A 19,886-nucleotide genomic window follows, 5' to 3' on the forward strand; every position below is an offset into this window, starting at 1 on the left:
ATTTCCCTGTGATCTCTATTTGTACCCAAGTTGCTGATACAGTTCAACATTATCCAGTGCTTAAAACAGGACTAAATCACATCTCTGCACTTGTGAAGACCCATTCTGCTCTGGAAGGTCGTTATATACAAAAGTGGCTCAATTTTACACAACAGATACCCTGCTCTAAATTTAATGACGGTGATAATATTCTCAGTGCCTGTTGTACTTACACGGGTGATGCTGGTGAGACCTGGCTGGAAACTCCTCCCTAGTACAAGCATGGTTTGAGGAACTCAGTCCTGTTGATTGCACACTGTATACAGAGCTTTACACACACACTGACTCTGTCGTGGTGCCAGATGCTCCAAATAAAGATTTTTGAAAAAAATTAAATAGATTTGTCACAGTGGTGAACTTAAAGAGTGGTGGGAGAGGAAGTGAAAAAATCCGTGCAAAATTTAGGAAGTGCTAATATCATGGTATGGTACAGAGTTTCATTAGGAATCAGAGATTCATGATGTTACATACAGACAAACTACAGCCATGCTGTCAGGTCTGCACTCACATCTGCAGTGATCTCTGTCTTTTACCAGAATTTTTACCACTTTCAGTGAACAAAACAGTTGATACCACAGTGAAGTGACTACTTAATTTTAAATGGTTCTCTCTACCCTCCTCACTGTACATCATGGATTTGTCTGCAGCCAAAAACACATGTTCTTTTAATTGAATTCAAAGTGGAGAAGGAACCAGCAAGGGTTTGAATTACAAGTGGAAAAAAAGGAGTTTGCAGTGAGGCCAGTTCTGTGACTCTGACAACCCACTCTCCCAAATCCCTCACTCCCTCAAAAAAAAAAGTTCAAGAGTTTCACTTGCCCCAGACTCCGCAAAGTTCAGCCCTTCCTAATTTAATCACTCAAACTCTGCTTAACTGCAAACTCCAGCATGTTCACAGCTTTCTGTAGATGGTTATCACATCCCCTTTAGCCATTGTTTAGCCAAGCTGCATGCATGACATTCTTTTAATCCTTGTAAAATCAATGGAAACCAGCTATCATTTTTGAATGTGCACAGAAAAGCATCTTTTCCCAATGTTATCAGTGACCCGCGACCATTTATTAGCTGTTTTAGCCATTCACATAAATCCAGTAGAGGGAGGCATTACACAGATGTGGTTCTTCGGCTGAGGAACTATCTTCAGATATTTAGGGTCAATAAAATAAAGTAAGGTCACAAACAACCAAGGCTCTGTCTGTTTTTGTGGCCAGGTTCATGGGGAAAAGAGAGAAGGTTTTTAAAGGAGGGGAAACATGCTTCCTGGGATGGCAAAAATTAATCTCCCGGTGTTGGAGGTGTTTAAAACAGGGATGAAATTAGTGTCAGGAAGGGCACTTGGGGAAAAAATAATCTCTGATTTAGACATTCTAGAAAATATGTGGAATAAAGCTTTACCAGGAAATCCATGCATGAAATCCATAAAGTCTCATGTTGATTCAGCGGATGTAACTCATGTAACTCCACATGTAATTTTCTCACCCATTTAATGGCCTCGAAAGAAAAAAAAAAAAAGGTAAAATGCAGCCCTTTTACTTATTGTCTGTCCTTATTTCTGCTCTACCAGTCTAGTTACAGCTGTGGTAGCAGGAAAAGTTGTTATAAGGCAGGACACTTACCTTGCAATGTGTATGCTCCCACTGGGAGCCCACAGAATCAAGTTCTCATTATGAACTCTATTTTCACCTCCCACATTGTGAGCATTGGAATAGAAAAAAAAAAAAAAAAAAAAAAGTCTTGGCCTGTTAGAATATAGAATTTCGTCCTGAAGAGAAATGAATTGAAAACTAATTTTCAAGGAAAAGAAGCTTTCTATCAGCAATACCATTATTTCTTATTATTGATTTGTATGGCTTTAGCACCTGGAACCTCCAGCCAATATGAGGCTTTCTCATTGCTGGTTGCTGCAGGCTAACACAGGGGAAAATCCCCTACTACCCAGGAATTTACACATTGAACAGGCAAAGGAAAGGAGCTTGATTTGTTCCCATTTTACAGATGGAGACCTGGAAAAGAAAGACGTTAAGGCACTTGTCCACGTTTGGGCTGCCAGCAATGGAACCCAGATCTCCTGAGTTTGAGTCCAACGCTTTAACCACAAAACCCTTCTCTCTCCAGTTTCAGTGTTTAATTAATGATGATGATGTCTGCAGCTTCCTCTTATCAAGCCACCCTTTCATCAATGATGATATTGTGGTTATTCCCCTGCTATGTGTGTGGCTGTCTTCCAGTTATATTACCAGCTCCCGAAATCATGTTCACAAGCATAGAATTTGCTGATCTTTCCCAAGCCCCTTCTTAAATGTGAAGCCAAACTTTGCTTTCAGTGCACACTTATTTTATGCAATTGAATAGCATAAAACAGTGATGGTAAAATTTCTTGGGATACACAGATTAACTGAGGTTTCTGCTACCATCCACGTTACTGTCTGAAGTGTGAGGTCTGTCCCTTCCTTTCTATCAGCGGTTCATAATTGAAATCTGTTTTCTAAAGCACTTTAAACATCAGAGGAAAATAACCTCCTTCCTTCATGCCATTTCCAGCCAAATTGGGAGATAAACATCACTTGGTCCTGAAGGTTTTTCAGATATTGGGGTGTTATTCTGTGCCTATTTTGTCACGTCCCTTTACTTCATGCTGATATTTATCCCTCCTTTGTGAGCATTCAGGGAAGGGCTTTGTGGGGATATTTTCTACCACTCTTCTCTTGTTACAACCAGCTTTGAGATCATGAGACAGGCTGAGAACCAGTTGTAGACATCTCCATCAGTTTTTCATGAAGAGGAATACACTACAAGGGCCGTCAGCAACATTATTTTTACTGACATTGCATGAAGGTGAGCAAAAGATACCTCATGATGTCATCATAAGTGGCTTTGCTTCATTATTTAGCTTATTTTATTTTATTGGCCCTTTTCTGGATAAAACTGCAGTCTGTGGGGATGTGAAGAATGTGTGTCTGTAGCTCCTCTTAGTGTAACAAATGAAAAAAATGAACAAAGTTCATTCTCCTGTGTGTCACTGTGTGCTCATATGAATGTTTTTTCTTATAACTGACATCAATCTCAGGTGCATCAGTAACAAGATGTTATTTTACAACAGAAAGAAGTAGATGGGGATTTAAAATTCATGAGTGAAGTCTCTGTAGCTGCTCTATGAATAAATAAATAAAAAAGGCCAAAGTTCAAGTCAAGTGGCTGGGGAACATCCCAAGATGCCACAGTTCAACTCATCTCCAGAGCCAGGTGTCCATGTCCAAACACTTAGTTGGGAAAGACCCTTGATCCACACCAATAATCAGGGCGTAACACTACCTGTCATCATGCTAGTTGGCCTAGACAAAAGTCATTGTGGATTATGTACTAACAATGTCACAATCTGGACAGTCATGTGCCAGAGCTTATGCCTATTCTGTTGCCATTTGAAATGTAATGACATGGTTCATAGCCTCTGTTCCCAACCTTACATCAGTCTTCATTTCTGAGCAAGAGTAGTAAGGAGTGGGAAACTTGTGGTGGGCCTCAACTCAGCTATGAGGGGTCCTATTGGGTGGCACAAGGTAAAGGAGAATGTTCTCCATTTGAGTGTCAGCTTCCTGCCTCTGTGCTCTAGAATGATCTGATTTATCCTCCATTGATAGATAGCCTAGATAACTAATTCAGATGAAGCTGTATGCACACGATCATATGGATTTTTACCCTTGTGCCTGGCGCAGACCTTGAGAGGAAGCAGCAAGATATGCGATGAGGTGAAGTGAAGCAACAGGGGAAATGGCACCCTACACAGACATTTGTCCGCCAGAGACCATTGGAAACCATTCTGAAGGTTCCCGGTCAAGACACTGGGGTATTCAGTGTTTCTCTTACTATAAATCTGCTGCTTACTCACCACGTCTTTTTTTTTTTTTTTTCTTTTCTTTTTTTTTTTTTTTTTTAATTGATTTAATGCCATTTAATTAATAGGTTCACTTTTTATGAATGGGAAATATTGGCTGGGGTTCCTTTGGGAAGTGTTTGGTTTCTTAAGGTTTCTAGGCTATTTTGTCTGAAAAATTTTATCTTGTAATTTTAATAAACAAAAAAAAAAAAAAGTAGATAGTCCGGCCTTCACTGCTGCCAGCAACACCTGGCAGCCTGGTTACATATGCAGAAAATCTCATCTGTCATTAGTAAAAAGTCAATGCTGCAGTCAACACTGGGGCAGTATTCCTACCCAAGACACTAAGAATCCCTTCAGAATAAGGGAGGTAGAACTGGGCTCTTACTTTGTTGAGGTTCATCTCTTCGTGTGTATTGGTTTTCATCTCTTTTGACAGAAAATAAAATTCATTGTAGTTAGTTGACCATTTCATCATCAGCTTGTGTCTAGGTCTGAGATTGGCTCGCTCCCAATGTTTCAATCAAAGCCAGAAGACTGAGGGAGAAGCAGAGCGGGAACAGCCCTGGTAAAGACCCTGTCATCCAATTTTGCAGTGTTCCAGAGAAGGAAAAAATTACTTACTGACCGCTGTGGTTACCAGCTTATACCTTGAAACGTGAAATTTGATTACCTTTCTCCTCTAACTGGTCATCAAATAATCCCAGTTTTTTTAACTCCAGCCAAAGTATTTGACTCACTGGTCATCTACAGTATGAATCCATCAGTCTTGTCTGTCCTTCATATGTTTTTTGTACTTTTGCATCTGTTAGAACTCCAATTTAATCTTAATGCACTGCTGCTTGGCAGCACTCATGACACTTGATCGTGCAGTAATTGATCTTTGGACATAGTCTCCTTCCCCATCTGCTTCACTGATTTGTTCCATTCAGTTTCACCAAACACTTCTCACAACAAATTGTACCATAATTTCCTCTGCTGAAGTCCAGCATCCTTCGTGACTCCTGGGTCTCTCCATAGTTCTAATTACAAACCTGGAGGATTTAGCTGGAATTTTAATGGTAATATAATATTAAGCCTAGAGCCAAAAAAAGTACTCTTTATTTTGGAACTACCATGAACTGAGAGGCAGATCAGGGCTTTAAACACAAATGTGCAAAAAATATTTAAGGAGACTTATCCTTAACATTTTATTTTCCTTGACCAACTCATTTTATTAAGGAATGTTTAATTTGTTAAATCAAAATGTTCAGATTCCTTACAGAGAAAAGACTCAAAAAATGCAGTGTGTATGTCATGCCAAAATGTTATTCCAGAGTTTGCCACCCATTTGTATTTTAGTAGAAATACTTGCCTCCCACTCTTTGGCAGTGTCTCAAAACACTTTTTCTCAAAGGAGGTGCTGAAAAAGCATCTGAGTATTAATTTGTCTTTTGTGGGAGGTTTTAGTGTTGTTATAAATCACTATAAATCACAAATCAGGCTTTAAATGGGAGACTTCATAAGCCACTCTCACTGTGTAAGGTTGTGAAAATGAAAAGTTTAAAGCAAATGTTATCTTGATGTGTTGTATTTAAATGACCCCTAGCAGACGTACTGGCCTGGCTTTGCCTTCTTCCTTCTGACCTTTTCTTCCAAATGGTGAAGGAAAACTTGGTGGCCATCTCCTCCTACACTGATTGACATGATTCAAAGCTCCATTTGTCAAAGGGAGCTTCTTTAAATACCGCGTTCAATTTTTTTGGGCAGTTTTTTCCATAGGGATCTCATATCCTTACAAGCATTGTCAGTAATTTATCCAATGCCTGATCTGAATTTAAGATTTTAAACACTGCATCAGCACTTCTTATTCTAATACCAGCTACATGTGATTCTATACATGCAGCTCTGAGTGTTTCAAAACCCCAGCCAGACACATAGCAATAGTGTATATTTATATGACATTTTTCTTTCTAAGGTATTTTTCTGAGTTAGATACACCAACCATGTGTAGGTAATTATCAGTAATCATCATTAATTGTTTTTACAATTCTTTTTTTTTTTTTTTTTTTTTTTTCATTTTGGCATCTACTTTGAAAGGGCAGCTTAACATGAGCTCATCAAAATGTAGACTTTGTGAAGACAACATTTCTGAATAGGCGCTGTATAGGGAGCACAGTGAAACAAAGCATTCCAAACTGGCGCGTGGCCAGGACAGCAAAGTCATTGCTACAAGTCATGCGATCTTTAATGCCCACAAAGTGGTCAGGACCTCCGCTGAGTTTTATGAGTGTAATGTCTCACCCGAAGAACAACTTCTTCAGCAGCACAGTACCCCATTGTATCGCACCGGACTCGTTCATGCGCAAGAAGAGCACCATTCAGTGAATCGCTCATGCCAACGCGTCCAGCAGACCAGACTGTCTTAGTATGTCTTCCAACCCATCGGACCACCTGTCTTGGCTCACCACATGTGGCTGAATGCCAGTGGAAGATGGCATAGCTCTCGGCCTTCTCAGATAAAGACGTTTTTGGGGCCTCGCGGGATTTCTTTAGCTTTACTGAATTTTGTTCATAACTTTATGCCCTGGCCTGACAGTTTGCAGAGCAGAAGGGAATCCAAACAAGGGTTGGACTGCTCTTCCTTTGGGCCTGCAGCAGCTGGGGTTAGCATCCAAGCCCTCGGGGCGGTCCAATGATAATAGACTACTGAAAAAACGCACTGAACTGGTATGTCTGAACACTGCCTGGGCCAAGCTACCTTTTACATGTGGGTCCATACCTCAGTACACTTAAACTATCCACTCAGATGGGAGGAGAAGCTGTGGACATTGCAACTGCTTTACTACCCTCACTGATATCGCAAGTCTGAGTGTTTCTGTTAGTGTCACGGTTCTGCTGTGAGTTTAGTCCAGCAATGATGGACTGGCACATTTTCTGTAGAACAAGAAATGTGTGCAGCCCAGCATAAGTTAAAACATGGGCTTTTGCTGTTTCCTCTGCCATATAGAGCTAGCCACAGGACTCTGATGCTTGCTTCAGTGGCTTTTGAACATTTTCTTGCCCGCATAACAGGCTTATAGCAGCTCTATGTAGCAAAGAGGAAGCCAAATTGAAACCTTTAGGTATGTAATGAATCTGAAGACCTGTTTAAAGATGTCAGAGCAACTGAAATAATTATGGGTCTATCCCAGATTCACTTCCCATTGTCCCAATCTAGCTCACCTATACAGACCATCAATTGATGGGGCTAGGAGTGGAGGCTAGGCCATTATTTCACGCAAAGGAAAAGGTGAAGGAAAGATTAGTTCACTATTTAAATAATATATATATATATATATTTCACATTTCCCTTGGGGATTTAGGTAGAGGTTAGATGCCTGTGTACTTAACTGAATCTTCATTGAGATCCAGCCAGACAGGTCTTGGTACATGCATATCTGAGCAGCTATTGTTAAGAACCTAAGGAAATTTCAGGCTAAAAAGGGAGTTTTTCAATGAGTTTAAGTGAGGGCAACACAAGGCGGACATTAAAAGCAGACTGGCTACTGGATTCGTTTGAAAGTAGGTTACACAAAAAAAAAAAGAAGATGCAGACCTTGGATATAAATAACAAAATTGTGGGTTAGAATAGCAAATGGACCTGTTCTGGTGTGTGTCTTGGTAGAAATCAGACAAGTTCTCTTGGACTTTTGTGTCAGGGTCTGCTCTCCAGCCTTCCACAGTGAAGTAGAAAAAGATGCAGAAGGTTCAAAGAAGAACCCTGAGGATGTTTTAAGAATCAGATCAGAAGAACGGTTAAAGGATAAGGACCTCTCACAGTGCTGTATGAGGATGGCAATGTTACAGGTCATTTGACAACAGTTAAGTGGTGCCCACACGGAGAAGAAAACAGAGAAAACAGAGAAATCATCAGTGTAACCAGCAAAATATTAAAACAAACAAAGACTGGGAGTGGCAGTTATAGAAGCTAAGTAAAATAGACTTTGAAAGTGTAGTATGACACATGATCAACCTTTAAGATCTGCGGTGGAATATCTTCACTGGAAAATCTGAACAACTGGGGACTTTTTTTTTCTTTAAAAAAATTCCCGTCTCAAATAGAGGTCTGGATAAAAAATGGGAGTAAAAACCCAAGAAGTCCTGTAGACTGCAGAGATAACATGGAGATTTCCATGTCTACAAAACCCCTGAAGGACTAAAGGATTGGGTTTGTCCTCTGTCAGATAACCATGCAGAATTCAGTCTGCAAGAGTATGAAAAGGGGGATCTGCCTAAGGCACACTGTCAATGGAGAGCCAATAGTTTGACAATAGGGCCAAAATTATGTTTTTGTAGCAGCAGCGGAACATCCATGCAGCATGTTATTCATTTATCCACACTTTCGGAAAGACAGCCTGAGAGCTGGTGGGTGGGAGGGGGAGAAGAGAGGGTGGAGAGAAGGGAGGAAGGGAAGGAAAGCATTGTTGATTATAATTTTTACTACGGTTTGTTAATTTTGGCATGTGGGAGGTGGAATAGCTCCTGGCTTTTCTTTTGTTGTGATTGTACTCTTTAATGTTGGCAAACACACCTGGAGCTGACAATAGGCATTTTTCAGTAGCACATTGTTATGCATAAACTAAAAATAAAATAATGAAGCGAAACACAAAACCGAGTGTGTGGTTATCTAAAAGTGACACCCTAAGGCCTTACTGTTGTACTTTCAAACTGTATAAGCCTGTCACCCTGGCAACAAATAGATAAAAGAACAAAGATATACATTTACTACTTGGAAGTGAGGAAAGCATTTGTAGGGCTAATTCTTGTGGTCTTTCCGGAGGTAGAAGTCCTGAGCAGTTTTAAGAGAGTAAGATCTAAGTAAAGACATCAGACTTTGACCAGCCAAAATACCCTTTCTGTTCTTTCTTCTCCCACTTACACAAAAAATAAAAATAAAAGCCTGTGGAGTTATGATTGACTGAAATAATATAAAGGAAGTAAGAGTGTAAAATAAGGAATGCTGTTGGGTGATAAACATGTTCTTGAATAGTGCAGATTAAGTAAATGCTGACATACATTATGTGTTCAGAGATATAACACTGAGGTTACTGTTTTTAATTCCATAAACTTATGTCTTCATAAGAAGTATTTGTATAATAGTTGTCTATACATTTATTCATATATTCATGCACATGTATACACACATAAGCATGTACATTAATAAAATGTCATTTCTTGGAGGTAAAGGCGTCTTTGCTTAAGGATTTTCAAAGGCAAGATACTCCTAGCATTTAACCTGTAGATGAATTTGGAAGAATTTTCAAAGACGTCATTGTTTTTTGCACTGGTTTGTTAAAATCTATGGGTCTCAGTTGGTTATTTCGTGGTAGTAACTCATAAAGCAAGACAAAACTGAGGGCAGGGAATAACGTACTCATTGATTTGGAAGCAGTCCCACATTTGATGAGTATAAAAGATGAAAGCCACTTTTCTTCTGCTTCCTCTCACATTACTATTTCTACAAAAGTTCTAGGTTCATTTGAGTCCCAGAGCTCTGGGTGCACATCGGCCCAACAGACCTGTGTTGCACAGGCTTTGTCACTGTGGAGGAGGTGAATATTTTCTTTCTGGTTAGAAGTTACAAATAGGAGGATGGTGGAGAAATACACAATACCAGCTCCCAAGGCTGGCTGTCTTTCCCATTGCGCAGGCTGTCACCATTGCATAGCTTCAGCAAGTAATTGATGATATGAAAGAAGTATTTAGAAAGACACTGGAAATTGAAGCCAGAATACAAGACACCTTAGTTTTCTAAGTTTGGAGTAGAATGTGGGGGACTGAAGATGGAAAATAGTCCTAAATACGTATTATTAAAGGAAAATTTGGAAGTTATTTGATTCACATTCGAACAAAAAATATTTAATATGTGGTTGACTTCCTTAAAATGGATTTTATTTCACTGCAGATGAATAACAGCAGTGGCTAGGCTCCTGTAAAGACAATAAACTTGAGAATTTGCGGGTTTCTGGGACATGGGCACTCATATTTGTGGCATTTATTGATTGTCCTTAGGATATTAATCCTGAAGAAAGAATCACTGCTTTTGAACAATATCCTGAAGACATGTATGTTTACATTCATTATTAACAGATGGCATCTGGGTCAAGACCACAGGAGAAGAATTTAGCAGGTGGTCTTGTGAGGTGACTCATATCACTTCTGCTTTCTGCTGGTAAGAAGAAGTGAGGGAGGCTCAGCAGAAGAATAGCTCCTACCAAAGGAGGACCATGCCAACAGGAAGCAGTACCAGTGACTCAGTGGGTGGCACGCTCTCAGTTTGAGCCACTCCTGCTCCCAATCATCACCTAAAATGATGGTAGGAGGGTTTTGGTGACATGGGGTTGGTATTTTTCAGACAAAGGGAACGGATGATAACTTGATTTCTCATGATCATTTTTCCTTTAATTATGTTTTTTTTTTCAGAAAGCGAAGGGTCAGAACCCTAATGTACAGCCTACTCTGCCACCACATTCAGTGTGACACACTCTGTACTGCAGCCTTGATACCACTTAAACAGTCCCCCAGTGATCTCACACCTGCTGACACTTGGCTATCATGTCTGGGAACTGACAGTGCCTAGAATTTGCTGTCCACTGACAAAACCCCTATGGGTTTAACTAAAGGTTACTAGGCTACACTACATCCCTTGATATATGGGAGGTCTCTACTTTCATGGCTACCTATTTATTAGCAGCCAGATCTCTCTAGGTGTGACACAAGATTGGCTCCCTACCTTAATTGCTCATGAGCCATTCAAAGAAGGCAAGTATCAGGTAGAGCAAAAGGGTCTAATAGGAGAGTAAGGCTGGGAAATGAACAAAATAGCAATTAAAAAATAGAAACAAAAAAAATGTTTTGTTTGTTTGTTTGTTTGTTTTTTAAAGAAAACCTACTGAGCAAGGGTGGGAACCCTGCAATCTCTTTCCCATATGAATGCCAGGTATACTGTTCTAGAGAAGAGCCAGAAAGCATTTTCCTTTTTCTCTTCAACAGGTGGAATAGTGAGTGCTTGTTCTCCAATGCTCTAAAGCCCTTTGGTGCTCCCGGGAGACAGGATCTCTCAGGTGGAGCAGGGATGGGAGCTCTGTTTTTCTTCCCAGAAAAACATTTGGGGGTGTCCAAGGAAAGGTTGGACATGGTACTTAGGGACATGGTGTAGTGGGTGATAGTGGTGGTAGGGGGATGGTTGGACCAGATGATCTTGGAGGTCTTTTCCAACCTTAATGATTCTGTGATTCCATGATTTTGATCACCAGCTTGTTGTACAGACCAAAATCCCTCTCTGCCATCCCATGCTGTGAGGATCCTCCATCTATAACTGTGTGCTAGTTGTGCTCTAGAAGCACCTACCAACATGGGTCCATGCAGGAACGTGTAGCCTGGGCTGAGGTGTGGGTTATACACCAAGCTGCTTGGCCTTGTGAAGACTGGACGTGGGCAGATGTGGTCTTGAGATTAATTTTGAAATCTAACAGGAGGTATGTACAAAATTAAGGCCACCATTAGACAAAGAGTTTCAGATGTTGGAATGACCACCTCTGTTCCACATGTTTCCACTTGTATTGGCTCTTGTGACAGGGCCAGGAAAAGGTCTCGTTAGCCACGAACCTTAGCTGGCTCTCAGGTTACAATAATACCAGTTTCTCGGGCAGCATTGCCATTCCAGTGGCTTTGCAAAGTGAGGCAAGAGGTTTGCTCCAAGTCATCCTGCAAGAAGATCCCAGACTCTACCAAACCTCTACCTTCACCTAAGTCAGGCTCCTGCCTGCTCCCTCATCCTGCCTCCCAGGATGGGTTTGTGCAAGCTTGCAGTGAGGGCAGTAGGCAGAGTGCTCTGAGCTTCCTTAGGAAGATTCATCACCAGTACTGGTAGGCCTCCTATACAGCTTTTCTGCACTCTGAAATATATTTTCCACTTGTTGAAGGGTTGTATACCCAGATACAGCACAATGGAAAAATTAAAATGTACTCTTCAGAGGCTTGCTAAGATCTCTCACAAAGAGCAGATCATATTGAAATGTGTCTTTTCTCCTCTTGTTTCATTCACATGGTCTCCACTGTTTGCTGCTGTAGAAACAAATCCTCTGTGCTCACTGCAATCTCTCCTCAAAGCAATGCAGCTGAAGAAATAAGCAACATAAAAGGGGATCCCCTGGGATTTCCAAGAAGTAGCAGAAACCTTCCAGATCATTATCTTTGTTGATGTGACAGACTTTTAGTCAGCACAGACTTTCAAAGCTTCTTAGAAATCAGTGCAACCATAACAAGTCTATGCCGTCACTGGCTATAATGATGAATGAACTAGTCAAAGAAAACCAGGGCAATGAGTTTAGCTAATGTAAATTAGATTGGATACCTTGACTTTGGTGCATATGCAATGATTTGTACTGATCAAGGATATGGGCTACAGTTTTTATCATGCCTTTCAATCAGTTAAAAATGCTCAAGATGCTCCTAAAAATAGAAATTTCCTTCCAGAGAGCAATGAGTGTAAAAGAAGTCCAGGGAAGAAGCTGACCAAATTGATAGACCTTTACATGATCACAATAAATAAATACACATATATATATATTTATAAATTATTACACTGGAACAGCTCCAAGCTGTTTTTTCTTCCCAGAATGGTGATCTGGGATATTTTTGTTCACATCTTGATAGTTTTTATTGGGCGATAATTTATAGGCCAGCTGATGTCAGCATAATCAGAGTTTAGTATGATTTCTTCTTTTTTTTTTTTTTTTTTTTCTCAGCAGTGTTATATTTATTGGCCTGTTAAGTTTCATTTTAGTAAGGTGATTTCTGAGCCAATGGAACATGACTTTGAAAAACTCCCACGAATAGTGTTTCTCTGTGCACTACGTACTCCCCCTCATGCTTTATATTCTCATAATATATTAAAGGCTTCTAATGTATCCTTCCAAGAAATATCCAACTTTTACACATAAATAATTTTTAAACAGGTTTGACTTTTTGAATATTTGTTTTTTACCTTTTTTTAAAATTATTTTTTATTCCCACTTTGTCTCAAAAAATGACAAGTTCAGGGGCAAAGCCTGATTGACTGACCCACATGAGACATTTCACAACTGTCTAAGCACAGGTCAGATGTCACCAAACCCACTCAAGAGGTCCCTATGGAGTTCAGCAGGTTATCATTTTCCTACTGTTTGATTTGTGGTTACTCTGCTTCAGTAAATGTAAAGAAATTAGTTCCTGGCTAGACAGGAACTGGTAAAACGAAAGTGGTGTTGATAGAGGTGTTACTAACATGGACATTTTTTTCCCCTGTAAGGGATATTTGTTCTGTCTTGTCCTAGTGCATTTTCCAAACAGTCATTGCTTATTAATTGCTCAGTAGCCTTTTTTTTTTTTTTTTAATGTAGAAGTAATCACTTTCTCTATAAGCCTTTTTTAACTCTATTTTGCATTCACATATCTACGTTTTATGGTCTGCAGTCAGCTTTCACTGAATACAGAGTTGGGCTGCTGCCTCTCTTCCACGAAGTTGCTCTTTCATTGTTAGATGTCAGTGCATTCATGCGTGCACACAGAAGAGCAGATGTGAATTCAGACTACAGAGCTAAACACTGATGAAAGCTACTGGAAAGAAAATCTGAATCCAACTTGCACAAATGAAATCTATATCAGAAAAACTGCTCCTCCAGTCTCAGTCACAGTACACTGAATATATCCTATAATATACCTACTGTTTTTGGAAAAGATATGTTTCAGGACCATATTTAAACTAAGAATAAATATTATATCTTCAGAACTGGGATAGCAGAAAAGTCCCTTCATTATCTATCCTAAATTTTCAACATTCCTGTTCAGACAACAAATAAGTGAAATATATTTTTCTATACTATGAAAATATTGATATTTTGAATTTCTTTTTGTCTTGAAATGTGATAAAAATATCCAGATGCAAATTTCAATGTAGTTGGGCATATTAAACTTTTTTTTTTTTTTTCTGAAAAAAAGTTTAGTTATGGCAATAGTGGTTTTTTAACTCTATCTAGTTAAAATTTGAAAAGAAAGACTGCTTTTTAACAAAACCACCATGCTGTTTCTTTAAATAAGTGTTTAAAGATGCCTTTTGGAGTATGAATACTTCAAAGTTTCTGCCTTGAGAAATGCAACGAAACTGGTCCTTCCCATGGAAATCTTTGGGTTTTAATGAATCAACTTTTTAAAAATATTTATAAAACAGTCCTGTGAACTCTAACAGAAGGCCCCTGATGTTCAAAAATTAGAATAATAACTTTTCCTCATTACTGGGGAGTCACATTTTCTTTCACTGAGTAAAACTATTTACAAAATACATCCATTCATTATTTTGTCCAGTCCAATATGGAAAATGGGTACATCACGGTTGCACTGTAAGCTATTTTGTCATCTTAAGTTCAACTTTTTGCTCTGAAGTCTCCTGGTTTGATCCTGGGTGTCTGCCAATGTGTTAGCTGTCACATGGGCATCACCAGATGCTGAGAAAATCCACTTCTCTCTCTGGTTTCTGCATAGCTTGAATGTGCCTCTTAAGCTGTGGCCAAGCAAACTTAAACTGATTCCCTTAGAGAAAAGTGCAATATCAACTTAGTTGCTTCTGAGATTAAAATATTTGCAAAACAGGAGGAAGAAGTCAGGAAAGAAGTGCACAGAAAAGCAAATTTGAATAATGGAAAAGTCATGGTCAAAAATATTCAGAGTTGGCCCCTGGGTTAGTGCTGTAGGTAGCCAAAGGTGCCAGCAAGAGCAACCTACACCTGGCAGACCCCAGGGAAGATGCCCAGAGGTCAGGGCAGGGGTGCCTTTTGCATCTTGAGGACTGGCTTCATGGGAAGTCTTCCCAAAGCAGTACTGATGTGGCAGAGCACAGGAGTCATGTACTATACAGTGTACCCTTGTAATGGTTGAGTCAGAGAAATTAGAGATGGAAAATATGCTTAGGTCACTTGGTCCATTCCCCAACTGTTTCAAGGTTGCTCCCTACAATGTGTTCTTCATTGCTTTGTCTAGTCGGCTTCCCCCATTTCCCTGGGGGGACCATTCCACGTAGTAATAGACCTCGTTGTTAGGAAAATTTTCCTGATGTGCAGCCTAAATTTTCCTTGGCTCACATTCATCCCACTACTTCAGTTAAAACCTCCTAGTCAGCTCTTAACTTCTCTCTACCTCAGGCCCTTTTCTTCCATCAGAGGAAACAAATGAGGCTGATTGAGTCAAGCCCTGTATGTTTAAAAAATAATGACACCCTTACCTCCTAAGAGTGATAGTCAATACAGAACTGAAGTGAAATGTACACAAATTGCCCTGTTTTATAGGGAAGAAATGAATAAGCTCCTGGTAGCTTTTATCACATTGGTTGGCATGGCTTGAAAAGTCCAACTTATGCCACCATTAACTAAAACACATGGAGTCAGGTCCCATCTGGAATAGATCAAATTAGTCTGGCTGGTCAATCCAAGCTCAAAGTCCCATGGAAGTTTATATCACACGTATACCACTTCACCGATGGCATACAGCACAGGCCGTGGGACACCAGACTTGTGCCACCAACTCTTTCACTACTCTGGAGGATCTGGAAGAAACTATGAGGTCTGGATTTAGGCTCAGAGATGGCCAAGTTAACTTCAGAATTCAGTGCATTCTGCCAGCAGAGCCACACAAGTATCTGGTGTTTTGATTCTGCTGACTGGGAGAAGAAATGTCATTTTCTATTGATCGCAAAATAAGGACTGTCAAAAAATGTTGAGGAAATAGATAAAGTAGCAGTGCGGATGAAACAAAATTCTTCAATTAATTCTTGAACTACTGACATGGTTTTAATATATTTAATAAAATAAATATAAGGAAATATAGTCTTGGGCATTTTTCAAGATTTTTCAGGGCCTCTTATTTTTGTTTTGTGACAAAAGCAATTTGTTGCTCTCACCATGAGTCTCCAAGTGCTTCAGCTGGCCCAAATCCACATTTTTTCTGTACAAAATATGTTTTGAATGAGAGCTATAAGCAGTAAAGCCCTTTGTGAAGGCTGTTCCAATAAGATCTGTCTCTGAATAAACTGAGACTTCAGCCAAAGTTCAAGATAAATGGGAAATCCAGACAGAATGGTAGATGGGGATGATGCGGATCACATCAGATGTCGACATTATGCGATGTACAGCAAGTGTCTGGGAACCACTTCCACAAGCAAAAGCAGTAGTGAGAAGTTACTGCTTCTGCCCAGCTTATTTTAGAGAGACAGCCTGCAGCAAACCCCAGCAAAAAGTTGTGGTATAATTTTCTGTCTTCAACTTCTACATTGCTGAATTCCTCTTTGTTGGGATGAAGATTTCAGTTTCATGATATCATTTGCTATTAATAATTACTGGTGCCGTTACGGTGTTTAAAATCCCCTTCTACACTAAGCTCTGCACCATGGCAGAAGAAAAATACAGTCCTTGCCCTGAAAATGTAAAATGTACGTATCAAACAACAAATGAAGGCAGAGAGCTATCAGAGTTATGGAGGAAGAGCTGGACAACATTGCTCAGCACCATGGTCCTGGTGTATCTGGAAGAAAGAACAGAGTTTCATCCTTTCACCTTTGGAAAACCTGGCCCAGAGTACATCACCTTTATTTCCCTTGAGAGCAGTGCCAACTCTCTCGTGTCTCACAGCCTACCAGTTCACAGCCAAGCAGAGAGCTAAGCTTTAGTGTCTGCCACACTCCAGCAAGAAAAAAGAAAAAAAAATCCCATTTCCCATGGTGGGAAATTACCAGAAGCATCAAAGCAAGCACAAAATAGTGTGTCTTTTAACTTGTGTGTAGGGTCATGTGAGAGCAAAGTGTCCCAGCTCAGCCACTGGGGTTCATTCAACTCGTGTGCAATCTGGGAGCAATGCAACCTACCTCGGTGCTTCTCTGTCTCAGTGGTCTCTGACCTCAGCTGAGGCCATACAAGCACCGTGTTTCTGCTGCATCCTGTAGGTTATGCAAGCAGATGGACAGGTATGAAGCATTTGCCTTTGGTCTCAGAGCCACCCACCCCCAAGTGATGCACAACCAGGCATCAGCACAGCCACTGTGCCTGGGGCAGGGACAGCCATGGCCTCAGGGTATCCTTTGTCATGCTGTTAGTGTAGGATCTTCTGCCCCATGACAGCCAAAGAGCATATATGACCAAGCTTGCAGCTGTGGTTTCAGGATATAACCTTGCGGTTAAGGGTGCAGCAATGCAACCAATATGCCAATACAGGTGTCCTGGCTGACTCCTCACAGACTGAAATAAATTCAACAGAAACCCAAATGATTCTACAAAATGCTGTAGTGAAAGGTCTGGGAGGAAGCTGGAGGCACCCTGGCCATACAGCTTTGTAGGCAGAGATGGTTCTCCACAGGAGCTTCTGCAGATGGTACCTGAGTTTGGTGTCCTAGACAAAGCCATGCTGAAGATCCATCTTGTCTGTAGGAAGGAGCTCACTCCCAAGCTCTGCATGCCACCAGCTTGCAGCTGGGCTATTGCAAAAGAATGCCCTCCCTTGCATTGCTTCTTCCTAAATTATTTTACTGGAGGATTTGAGTGTCATTACTGCGAATGTGTGTACAAATATTGGAAGAACAATGTGTGCTAGAGAAAACAAAGTGAAAAACCTCCCGGCCTCCTATTCCTCCTGGGTAAACCTGTGATTTCTCCCACCTTCTTGAGTTGCAGTCTCATACAATATTGTACAGCCTGCTGACTCCATAAATAATTCCTGCTGGAGCAGCAGACACTGAGCACATCACTCAAATGCCATAAAGTTGCTCAGCTTCCAGTCATGCATCCTGAGGAGTTTAATCTCTGGGAGAAGGCAATGACCTGGGTGTCCCTCCGGGTGCTCTCCTGGCACAGGATAACTCTCCTGGCCCAGAGCTGGAGCTGGATATTTTGCAGGGTTTCCAGTTTCACTGTCAGTCCTATTCTCCTGGGCTCCCTGTTCCTCTCTTCCAGCTCCTCACACGTCTATCAGGGCTCTATTAATGTGATATCCCAACGCTTCACTGGTTGGAAATGAACTGCAATTACCAAGCAGAGGATCCTTTTCATTTACTTCAAGCCATCAAGAAGTTAAGCACCTGGCTTAAAATTCTTGTCTATAGTCAGGGGAGAGGGATGGACACTTCCAGAAGGCAATTTATCCTATTCATTATAAATGCCTTTCTGAGGCTAGGATCAATCACACGCTGAGAGCCCTTGTCTCCCCTTGACTGAAGAGGAACCTAGAAAACCAAGTTTTTGATAATTAAAGTGTGGTGACATGAAACCTATCCTCAACATTTGCTTATAAGGCAGCTGTGAAACATGAGATCAGTGTGTTTAGGATTTCGATGGTGGAGACAGAAGGGGATGTGATAGTCACTCATCCTGACTCTAAGAATAACATCCTGGCCTCTAGCTTTTAAGTTTTGCTCATCTGGCCCATTTCTGATGTTTTTACTAGAAATTCAGAGTAGCATCTGTCAATTGTAAAATGAATCTTGCCCCACAGATTGCTTCCTCTGTCCTTCACAAATAACAAGGCTGTGGAAGAGGAAGAAGAAGGAGAGACTGAAGGTGTCCCAGAAGAGAAGGCCAGCAGGAGATTTTGAATAATTTATCAAAGACCAGAGTGTGAGCCCATGACGTTTTTTCTACACAGGACATTGAAGACATACACACACACACACTAAAACATTATAAATTTTGGCCCTTTGTTCTCCAAATCAAAATGAATAAAATTCAAAATGAATAACTAAGAGAGGAAAGTCTCTTGCACTGTTTGTCTTGGGTCACGAGGCCCCGTCACATTGGAGCATGCTGTGTGGGATGTGCCACCTCCGCAGGTGCTGTGACACTCTGTGGCGACAGCGCCAGCTGCACCGGGGTTTCTGTCCTCTCCAGCCGCTCTGCTGCCCACTTCAGATGTTTTAGGAGATTTTGCTTGCAAGCTGCACTCCAGGTTTCGACCGTCGGAGTAGCATGTGTGCAGGAGCAGCTCAGCAAGGTGCAGGGGGGCCGGCAGCTCAAAGTCAAATTTAGGCGGTTGCAGAAGAAAGCCAAGAAGAGCATACAAAACCCATATATATATAAAATGCACTTTACTGAATGAGGAGCCCATGGGCAAGACACCCCTTTGCTTAGCCCCTTGGTGCCCCAGTGGGGCTACCCAGGGACTGCATGGACATATTTGAGCTGGGTTTCACCCAGATGGTCCTGACATTGCCAGCAAGAAAAGCACTAGGGCCCAGAGCTGCACACAAACCCTACAGGCAAATTTGGAGAAGTGGATCCTGCAAACGTCAGCCCTGAGCCCCACAACACCGCTCATTTTGGGGATCCCTACCCACGGACAGACTGCCTTGGTGTCTCTCCAGCCAGTGTCTGTACCCCTGCGAGAGCCAGTGGTGGCTGCCAAATAAATCTGAAAATCTTTAGTTCTGGCTACAGGCACTGGTCCTGCTTTGTTGTCAGGATGCCGCAGGACCAGACAGCTTGGAGTCTAGTCAGAAAGGGTGTTCAGCATCTAATATCTTTGGCTGTGGCACCACAGAATTCTCGGCTCTTTGGGGAAGAGGCTCGAGAAGAGCTCTTTTCCTTCCCTGCCAGCTGGATTGCAGTCGTGGCATTTCTTGAGAAAGAAGAGCACTGCATTTGTGGCTGAATATCTAATGCTATTTGTGACTTTTCTGGACTTTTTACAGACATCATGTAAACTGTTCCTTATTCCCTTATACACCTAAATGAAGCCAGCTCTAACCTCGTTTGATAAAGCACCAGCAGTTGCACAGTAAGGTCTCCTGAAGCTGCCTGCACAAAGGAACATGGCTGCATGTCTTGTACAGGTCCAGAAAACTCCACTGAGATTTTTGTCAATTGTAGTCTGTGAAAGGTCACTAACTGGAAAAAATAAGATAAATCAAGTAAAACTACACTGACATGTCCTTATCAGT

This window comes from Anser cygnoides, chromosome 3 (assembly GCF_040182565.1).
Source record: "Anser cygnoides isolate HZ-2024a breed goose chromosome 3, Taihu_goose_T2T_genome, whole genome shotgun sequence".
In the NCBI taxonomy this organism is placed as follows: Eukaryota; Metazoa; Chordata; class Aves; order Anseriformes; family Anatidae; genus Anser; species Anser cygnoides.